General features: G+C 36.5%; 2 pseudogenes; both read left to right on the forward strand.

The window, feature by feature from the left end:
• The first annotated feature begins 310 nt into the window (after positions 1-310).
• LOC138041363 (uncharacterized) lies at positions 311-1338 on the forward strand (annotated as a pseudogene).
• A 7047-nt stretch (positions 1339-8385) lies between these two features.
• Positions 8386-9355, forward strand: LOC138041364 (uncharacterized; annotated as a pseudogene).
• Positions 9356-10428: the final 1073 nt, after the last annotated feature.

The raw sequence follows: 10428 nt of genomic DNA on the forward strand, positions 1-10428 counted from the left end.
GCTCAAACCTCTTTCTATCAACCAATACACAATTACTGATACCTTTGAATTCGTCAATGAAGTCCATGGACTGACAATCAATAGTGGCAATATGCTAGTTTCTTTCGATGTCTCTTCATTATTCGCCAATGTACCACTGGAAGAGAGAATACATATTTTTGTGGATAAAGCTTTCATGAACGATTGGTTCAATGTAATGCACGGCCTCAACCTCAGTAAGCAAGACCTGGTCGATCTCCTAAGAGGCGCAGCGAAGGACCAACTTTTTCTGTTCAACGGTCAACTATATGAGCAGGCAGATGGTGTCAATATGGGCTCCCCGCTCGGACCCTTATTGGCGAACGCTTTTATGTGCAGCATAGAAGAAACGCTCGAGCGCGATGGCAAGATGCCCGCATACTACAGGAGATATGTGGATGACACGTTAACTATTGTGCCAAATATAGCATCAGCTAATGAATTCCTCAAGACTCTTAACCACTGCCACCCCTTGGTTAAGTTCACTATGGAGATTGAGCATAATGGAATGCTTTCGTTTCTGGGCACACAGCTCCTTAACAAATCTACACAAATCCAAACCAAAGTGTATGTCAAACCTACCAACACTGACCTTTTGCTGCATTACATGAGCCATGTTGATGATCGCTACAAGCGCCGCTTATTGAAAACTATGCTTGATCGTGCCTTCCGCCTCTAATCTAACTGGTCATACTTTTCCGATGAATGTGATCGGCTCAAAATGGTGTTTTCTCGTCTTAGCTATCCAGACAGGTTAATTAATTCCACCATCTCGCGCTTTATTGCAGTCAAAGCTTCTGATCAACCTGTTTTCGAGTTACCAGCTGTTAACAACGAATTAAACGCGGTTCCCGTGGTTCTGCCATTTAAGGACCAGTCTTCAGCCGATATTGTAAGAGCACAACTTAGAGATCTGAGCCAGAAAATTCAAGTGACCGTCCGGCCCGTGTTTGTTAGCCACAAGATTAAACAGCATCTGAAACCGTGTGAAGTCAAGCCTCGCATTGTCAACCAACAATCCCTTGTTTATCAGTTTAAATGTGACCTGTATGATGCAGGCTGTATGATGCAGGTTATGTTGGTTACACACGGCGGCATTTGCATCAACGCATTGACGAGCACAAGAATGCGTCTTCCTCCATTGGAAAGCATTTCCGTGTGGAACATTCCTATGTGCCCAATGACCTTACGAGGAATTTTACCATCTTAAAAAAGTGCAAGAGCAAGTTTGACTGTCTCATTTATGAAATGTTTTTAATTAATGAACTGAGACCAAGCCTGAATGTACAGTCAGACTCAATTCGTGCGAAAGTGTTTTAATCCATTTTTATTCTAGCATGTTTTTAACACCCCCTTTTGTACATTTTCATACTTTACATACTTTTACTTCTTAGTTTTATATTTATGTAATGCAAAAATTTTATCTTCACTTTTAAGCTTGATAATGACTGAAGTTCGGTCGAAACATCGCACATTTTACCCGCTAATTTTTACCTCAATTTGTTTTAAAAAGCCTTTACTTATAAGGAATATTTCAGCACACAGGAAGCATACCTTCCCTCTTCTGATCTTCTGATCTTCTGATTAAATTTATTTATTTATTATTTTTTTTACCTACTTAACAAACCAAAGGGTATTAATTTACACCATACAATACAAAAAAAAACAAAGCCCTTTGCAACACAAACAGTAATTAGGTTCTTTCAATTACAAGTCGTAGGACTCTAATGTGAGAGGAATGGGTGGAAACCTTCTATTTTAGGAGAATGACTGCGTGTTCTAGAGGTCCAAATGTAATACCTCGCGACCAAAAATAAAAAGTAGTGATTCTTGTTTTGAATTAATTGAGGCTTTAGACCAACAACTAATGATGGTGACAAGTCTAGCGTAGGAAGAGCTTTGTCACGAATCAGCTATTACTTACAAGCTTCCCAGAAATGGGACGTTACAGTGCAAGTCCAGAATAAGTGAATGAGTGATTCCTCTTCCCGTTGACAGAAACTGCAGAGATCGTTATCAATAAAGTTTATTTTTTTCAGGAAATTATTGGTGGCTAATCGCCTGTGAAACAGCTTAAATTGAAATACTAGAAGTTTAGAGATTTTGGTACATTCAAAGGGTTTTCGATACACGGCGACCCACTCCACAGTTTCGTTTGTTTCAATTAGGCAATCTGCTAACTACTTCATCTGACTATTCAAGGGCTGTTTTCTTTTTTTTTTTCCACAAGCTTTTAGTACACTATTCTGTTTGGTTTATTTGGCATCAGAACTTTATCACTATTGTAGGCCGAAACTTCGCTTAGGTTTTTCGCATTGGTTGTTTCCCACAACTGCTTTATAACCGAGATGACTTCAAGAAAAGACAGAAAACTTGGTTTAAATCTATAACGGTCTTTAAATTCTGAGAAAGATAAAAAAGTGGACTCATTAACCATTAAATCGCTGACAACCTGAATTCCCTTAGTAGCCCATAGGGCGTAGTATATTGGTTTATTTTCGACTCGTACAAGAGAATTGAACCAAAGAGGCTGTGACCGTAACTGGGTGACAGAGGACATGCATTCTTCAAAAGTAACTTCTGACCAAATTTGTAGTATTTCTTGCAGGAAAACGTCCGATACTTTTCCAACTTTCAACAAATCTTTTTGATTTAGATTACCCCTAAGAAAGGTAGCACCACCGAGATCTTGCAGTTGCAGGTCAAAAAAAAGTTTCCATTTTGCGTGGTTGTTTTGGTCGAGGTATTTCTTAATCCAAGTTGCCTTCAAAGCCTTGCTAAAAATCTTTACATCAACCATCTTTAGTCCACCCTGTTCATAATCACTAATCATAGTATCACGCTTAATTTTGTCACCTTTGCCGTCCCACAGAAAATTGTAACAGAGATTATTAACTTCGTTAACTACTCTTTGATCTGTTGGCAAAGGTGAAAGAATATAAACAAGTTGCAAGATTATTAAACTTTTTAATACAGTTATTTTATCAAGTAAACTAAGTCGACGCAACTCCCAACAGCCCAAAGTTGCCTGAAGTTTTGTTAACTTTTCGTATAGTTTTCTTTCATCGTTATTACCGGGTCAGTTGACAACCATACACCCAAAGTCTTTACCTTGTCCCTAATCCATTTCAGCTCGATTTCAGGGCAAAGTTTCTCCTCGCTATTTGCTTTACCACCAATCCAAAAGGCTTCCGTTTTTTTACGGTTTAAACGGACGCCAGATACTTTGCTGAAAAATTTTAATGTCTTTAGAGAGGTAGTGACAGACTTTTTTGTGATCCATCTAAAATGAGAGTGGTGTCTTCAGCGTCCTGGCTAATTTTTATTTCTTGACCGTTCACTGTTATTCCTTTGATCTCGTTATTTTTTCTTACTGCTTCCGCTAGAACCTCCACACAAAGAATAAACAAATAAGGCGAGAGAGGGCAGCCTTGTCTAACCCCTCTTTCGAGTTTGAAAAAATCACTAGACCAGCATTATTCAAAATACAGCTTTCTGTGCTGTTATAAAAGATTTTAACCCAGTTGATAATGGTCGGGCCACCACGAAGAGTTTTTTGTATGAAAGACCACTCAACTGTGTCAAAAGCCTTTTCGAAATCAAGGAATAGCAATAGTCCAGGAATGTTTTTGAAGCTTGTGTAGTTAATAGTGGCATCGATTAGTCTAATATTTTCTCCATTTCGTTAAGTGCCTTTAAACATTCCTCTTTCGTCAAGGGGCCCTCACAAACATCCTTCTCGTCTTGGTTTAGTTTCTTATGTGTTGATTCTTCAAAAAAAATATGATCAGATTTATCATCACGAGTGCCAATTTTGGATCGGTAGAGTTCTCGGTAAAAAGTTTCGCACTGATATAAATATTTCCTTGTCTGTTGTTACAAAACTCTCATCCGCTTGCTTTAGTTGAGAGCTGGTTCCTTGCTTATGATGCCTTTTTTCTAAATTTAAAAAGTATTTGTTGTTCTTTTCACCTTCATTGAACCACCTGCATCTGGCCCTCAAAATTGGACCTTTCGTTCGATACTCAACTATTTCTTCCAATTCCCTTTTTTTAATCTCTAAATTATGGAAAGTATCAGCAATGTCAATTTCGTTGTTTTCATTCTGAGTGTCGATAAGATGTTGCAAGGTGTTAATGTCCTTCTCGAGTTCTTCTTCGCGTCGCACGGTTTTGGCTCTTTTAGTAGTAGCATACTTTATCGAATGCTCTCTAATTTTGAGTTTAATCATCTCCCACAACAAGGCGTCGTTCATAGTTTTATCATGTCGATATTCCTCGTGAGTTTCTTTAATAACTACTTGAATTTGGCCTTTATAATCATTTTCATTCAGAGAGGATTTGTTAAGTTTCCAGAAACCCAGACCTCTTGGATTGGAATGTAAAGCTATTTTGATGTCAATTAGTGAATGATCTGTTTTTTAACCGACAGAAATACTAGCACTTGTAACATTACACATGAGACTTTGGCTTATGAGGAAAAAATCTAGTCGGCATGAAATTTCAAAACAAAGTACTAAAGGAAAAATGGCCATTGTCTTCCTTTGGGCCGATTTACACGGTACGATTTTTGTCGCATGTGACAACGGCTTATGACAGGCCCACGACATGATTCATGATTGTTGTGTACTTCAGAAAAATGTCGCAGCATTTTAAAACATGTTTTAAAACCAGTAAAGCCAACCAGTAAAAATGATATTATACTAACAATATCCCAATAGCTACATGTATGTAGTACTCATCTCATCTCATCTCTTTACGTTAAGTCTCATGTACAGTAATTAATGAAACATTGGCAGCTAGAAACTAGGTACTGTAGCATCGTACTGTTGCATTGACTCCTTAAATACATAAACTAAATACAAACGTATTAGTTACATTTATATTGAAGACACTCAGTGGATATGGACTTAGCAAGAGAAAAGTTCGAATAAAATTTAATTGCAGTGTATATAAAACTGTGTACTGTGCATATATAGCTATTTTCTTACCTAGCATGTCTAACAAGTCACTATAGTTCCATTTGTTTGTTTGGGCTTTTTTTTCTGTTAATTTGCAGACAGTAATAATAATACGGTCCAATGATTCAAATATTTTAATAATTTCTATAGCGCATTACCATGACGCAATGATCTAATGCGCTTTACAATCTTATACTATCAAAAAGAATTACATGGATAGTGATATTTACAATAAATAGTAGACATAATAGCCTAAAATCCTAACAATGTAAAAAGAATTATTCTAAAAATGCTTGTTTAAAGAGATGGGTCTTGAGAGCTGCTTATTTGCTATTTGAAATTTTTTAAAACAATATTTGCTGAATAAAAAAAGACAATGAAAGTGGGTTCTTTTTAAATACCTGTTCTACATTTTTTTCCTCCAGCATTCACTGCATTTACAGCATCTAAAACAGAGGCCCAAGCCTTTTCTTCTTCTCCAGGGTTACAGTATTGGAAAATTTAGCCTAAAGGATATACCAGGGACACAAAAATTTAAATAAACAACTTTTCAATGCATCCATATATCTTTATATATGTTGAAAGAAAATGTTTGATCCTATAATAGTATGTTTAAATTGTTGCCCACCTTCCTTCACTTCAAGTAAAGTTGTTTCATCATTTGAATTTCTAAGTTCAGGGAAACATGAATATTTACAAACCTTTTTTCACATTATAACTACTTTAAATTATGTAATTAATGTCAAAATATAATACGACTTAGCTTACTTTGTGTTTTGCATAAGCCTGCACAAGTGCCTCGCTCATGGCCTGAGAGAACCGTGCACTTCTCGATTTCTTCTCTGCAGACATCTATTCAATTTCATATGTGTAAAAATTGACAATAAATCATCAATACCCTCACTGAATGGGTGATGATACCCAAATCATTTTGCAAATTTAATTACGGTAGCCTCATCTCCATGAAAGTTTCCTTTGTTAAATGACCATGGTTTATTTATTGTATTTTGTATTTTTTTTTCTTGGAGGAGGGGGGGAGGGGACGAAAGTAAGAAAAGGTCTGATAAGTGTGTCAAACCAAGAAAAGATAATACAATATTTCATTTTAACAATTAAACAAAAAATAATGGAAATAGTAACTGATAAAAATGAAAGAAACCTACGTACCTGTTAAAGCCACAGAACGTTTGTTGCAACACAATGCTGTAAGCCAATTTTTTTTTCCCTCGCAAACTGAGCGAAGCTTACAACATGGCTAACATGAATGTGCAATTCAACGTTAGTGCATGAAATAGGACTTACCTGAAAACTCCATATACCTACATTTCACACTGGTTTGTTCCAAAATGATGTTAACATATAGTCTTGAATTCCGCTATCCATGTTTAATATGAAAATGCTCTCTCCGACCAAAAAAAAAAAACTTTTTGGTGACCAAGACGAAGATTGATCAAACGAGCAAAAAGGCAACTGATCGTCACTTTCAAGCTGCATGGCATGCAGCTAAATCCAAGAATTGCACCGGTTTCTCTTCACTTACATGATGTAACCGGCCATCACAACAATAACATTAAAGAAAGCTAACCTTTTTAAAATTGCTGCTTAGATTTAAATACTGTTGATCAACACTGTTTAAAATTGGTGTTTAGGCTTAGGTAAGCACTGTTTGAGACGTGTCTAACATATAGACAAACAGTACTCCTTTGAAATAGCATTTATAGGGTAGTCCATTTGGGTAGTCCATGGACTAGGGGTCAGTGAGTTTAAAATTCGCTCAGAAACCTATCCAATACACGATGTTTCATTCTAAGTTGAAGTACACAAAGTACTTATGTCGACTTATATAATATGCCAAAGTTTCAGCTTCAACGAGTTTTTCTTAGCCGAGTTCTGGATATCAGCCCCTCAGGGGTCCCCAGAGGCTGATTTTCAGTGCAATTTTGGCCACCTTTAAATCTCTCTTTTAGCAACATAAAATTAATTTCAGGCAAAAACAAAACCATCTTTGTAAGGCCCTATCTCTAGCCTTTTATGGGTGAGAACATTAGCTCATGGAAATTTTTGCGCTAGCCTGTGGCTGTTATCACAACTTGGTCATATTTGAAGCATATGGGAAGCAACCGGAAATGGCCTGTTTTTTCAGACCAAATATTTTCCATGCCCATTTTTTATATCTTGAGGTATTAGTATCCCTGCAAAGTTCAGCCCTTAGTTTAGTAATATCAAGAAAAAAATACTAAGGTTGAGGCTTTTTATTAAGGAAAAAACTTAGGAGAAGATGGCTAACCAGGCCACTTTCGGTTAAAGTTTCAACAAAGCGTGTCTGCAAAAACCAGCCATTTAATTTCGATTATCCTTTTTCCTTCCAAGTTATGGTTAAAAGAGACTGTGAAGTTAATTGAATGAAGGGGTAGTTTCTAAAGAAACTGTGGTGCTGCGTCGGTGGGGAAGTAGTATACAAAAATTTTGTTTTCTTAACGGAGTTGATAATGTAAATTGGCCACCGTACAGAGATTCTAAAAGCTGACGTTTCGAGTGTTAGCCCTTCGTCAGAGCGAATCCAAGACGAAGGGCTAACGCTCGAAATGTCAGCTTTTAGAATCTCTGTACGGGGGCCAATTTACATTATCAACTCCGTTGATAAAACCAAATTTTTGTGAAGTTAATTGTTACCGAGAAGACTTGCCGTTAATAAGAAATTTTTATGTGATTGTTTTAGGACCGATCAGATAGTGGTCCGACAGCGGTTATAAATTTCTTGAAAGAAGTCTTTACGGACAATACAGCCGCTGTGAAAACTCTTTATTTATCTAACAACACATCTCTTGCCGGTAAATCACAATGCAAAATTGCATATTTTTCGTCCAAACTGCAATGTTAAGTTTCTCTCCTTTGTTCAACTCGTTCAACATATCACGTCTGTGGCCCGTAGTAATGAAGCGCTAATTATTAAATCAGGATATAAGCAAGCTTTAGGAAAAGGCCCTCGGAAATCTCAAATTCCAAATTACTATTGTGGTACAATATGAATAAAACTAATAGAAAAGATATATCCATATTTCTTTTAATCATGAGTCCGACCCAGATTAGATCACCTGGAGGTCGCAACCCCAGAGTATTTAGTAAGAATCTGGTGATAACAGTAACTGATAAAAACTATCAAATCAATCAATGCATTTTTGAATGGTAATCACACTTCCTCCGATCGCCAACTATTATTTGTATTAGATCACTTGATTCACTGAAGGCCAGTATGGTAGATTCATCATCACTCGTCCCAAATAACCGAATTATATTAGTGATGCAATAAGGCACACTGGGGGTTTTTTGCCCGAATCCTGCCAAAGCGACAGGCTCAAGTTATACATCAGCGGTCGACTCCAACTAGGCTCTTTTGCTAAACAAAGATGGCGGCCATAAGTGGAGTATTTTCGAATACTGTTCGAGGAGCACTTGCGATCGCAGAAGCAGAACTTGCATGTAAAGTTGTTGAAATGGAGAAAATAAAAGATGCACTTGAGGATATGAGAAGTCTGTTGGGGCCTATATGCATTCGTCATTTCAAAACACGCGTTGGATTTAAGCACATCGTAGGAAATTTGTTCCCAATGCTACAGAGGCAAACAATGGGTTGGCTCAAGCAATTTTGGCGATGAATGTTTCCCCGATGCTCTGTCAAACACCCTTGGCAGGTAATTGTGGAAGAAAAGCTACCCAGGGAGCTTTTTGATGTTTTTGAAATGATTGTTTCCCGAACAAATTTCGGGGTAATAACAATTAAAACACCCAAGAACTGCGTGTTTGCCTTCACATCGTACAACCGAGTGAGAAAGGTTTTTTCTGATTGTACCGATCAGAATCTTACTCAAGCCACCTTCTTGAAAAGAAAAATTAAAGGAAACAAGCGAGTAGAAGCGATTATCGATGAGGAAAAACAATTTGGGATGAAATATTCTATTATGGTTATTGGAATGAACATGACTGGCCTCAACATGTATAAATATAATAATGAAAATCACAAAAATTGTTTCAACACTTTTAATTTTCTGTCTTATAATAATAATATCTTGCTATAACTTTCAGGCCTTATCTCATTACAGTCATGAAATCCCTGGCAAGAAAAGTTATTCTGTATTAATATAATCCTTGATGTTCATGCCAAATAATTTAATTTTTACATATCACTTGCTTTTCCTTGAATCAATAAAATATATTAATGATGTGTAATATATATGACATAGAAATATATTTTCATATTAACCAAAACTTAACAGAAAATTTACTTTCCCTTGAATCACTTGCTAAGATATATATATATATATAGAAATAGACAAATATATTAATGAAAGTTCTGTCTGACGAGCGCTTAGGCGCGAAACTCAGAGTCACAGAGAATCGATGGGTCCTCTTTAATCCTTCATCTTATGTATACTTAGCTCTGCTACAACAGCATTGAGCACTTTATGCCAAGGTAGACTCTACCTCTACATTTATATATAGAATGTATCTTTTTATGTAATGATAAAATTTTTATGTTATGAAAATATTATCTTAAAGATTATATGTTTTCCATTGAATCAGTCCAAGATATATAAGTAAATATTTTATGGTAATATTGATCATTTATATAAATAATTAGATTTCTTTTGCTTCACTCAAAATTTAATCATATTGTAATAATTTGAAAAACTGACCAGCCAAGCCAAGGCCTGGTCATCCTTTCCAAAGGGTGCCCCATCCCCACCTATTGCCACTTTAAAAGAGCCCTCTTGCTTTCCAAACCAGTTAAGCTTATCCATTCTTTTATTGTTGGCACTGAGGTAAAACTGTGCCATTTTAAACAATAGCTGGAGAAGGTCACGATACTTTCCATTGAATTTACATTTCTCGTTAATCCCATTACAAAGTGTTTCCCTCACATCACTTAATTCACCAATGTCAATTTTATTAATTCTATGCAATAACTCCTTATATGTAAGGAGTCTGGGTACTGGAATGTTTTCCGTGATGAACTGAATGTGATTTTTACTAACCCCAGTTTCATCTAAGCACATTGTCAAAGATGACCTTATAGAGTTATACTTTTGCTTACATGCAATTCCACCCCTGTACAAAATATTAACACTCCTAACAAAATTGGCATGACTTTTCTCAAACTCTAGGATCTTCTGCTTTACAATTTTGGGAATCACCTTTTCTGTAAACCTAGCACATTTCATTAATGCATCAGTTAACATTCCTATGGGAGCAGTCTCATTTAAAACTGCTATGAGTCCTGCATAAGCAGTTGCCATATTTTCTTCAGTTGCACCATGCAACATTTTAGCAGCACTGACTGTCTGGGTTTTTCTTCGCCGGGCACTTCGGCTAGGACCAGATATCTTTCCATCAGCCCCCAAACTAGTTGGAGAGTTTTTCCTTCTATTTATCAGGTGGTCACCAACAGAAAT

The sequence above is a fragment of the Montipora capricornis genome, chromosome 3 (assembly GCF_036669925.1).
Source record: "Montipora capricornis isolate CH-2021 chromosome 3, ASM3666992v2, whole genome shotgun sequence".
In the NCBI taxonomy this organism is placed as follows: domain Eukaryota; kingdom Metazoa; phylum Cnidaria; class Anthozoa; order Scleractinia; family Acroporidae; genus Montipora; species Montipora capricornis.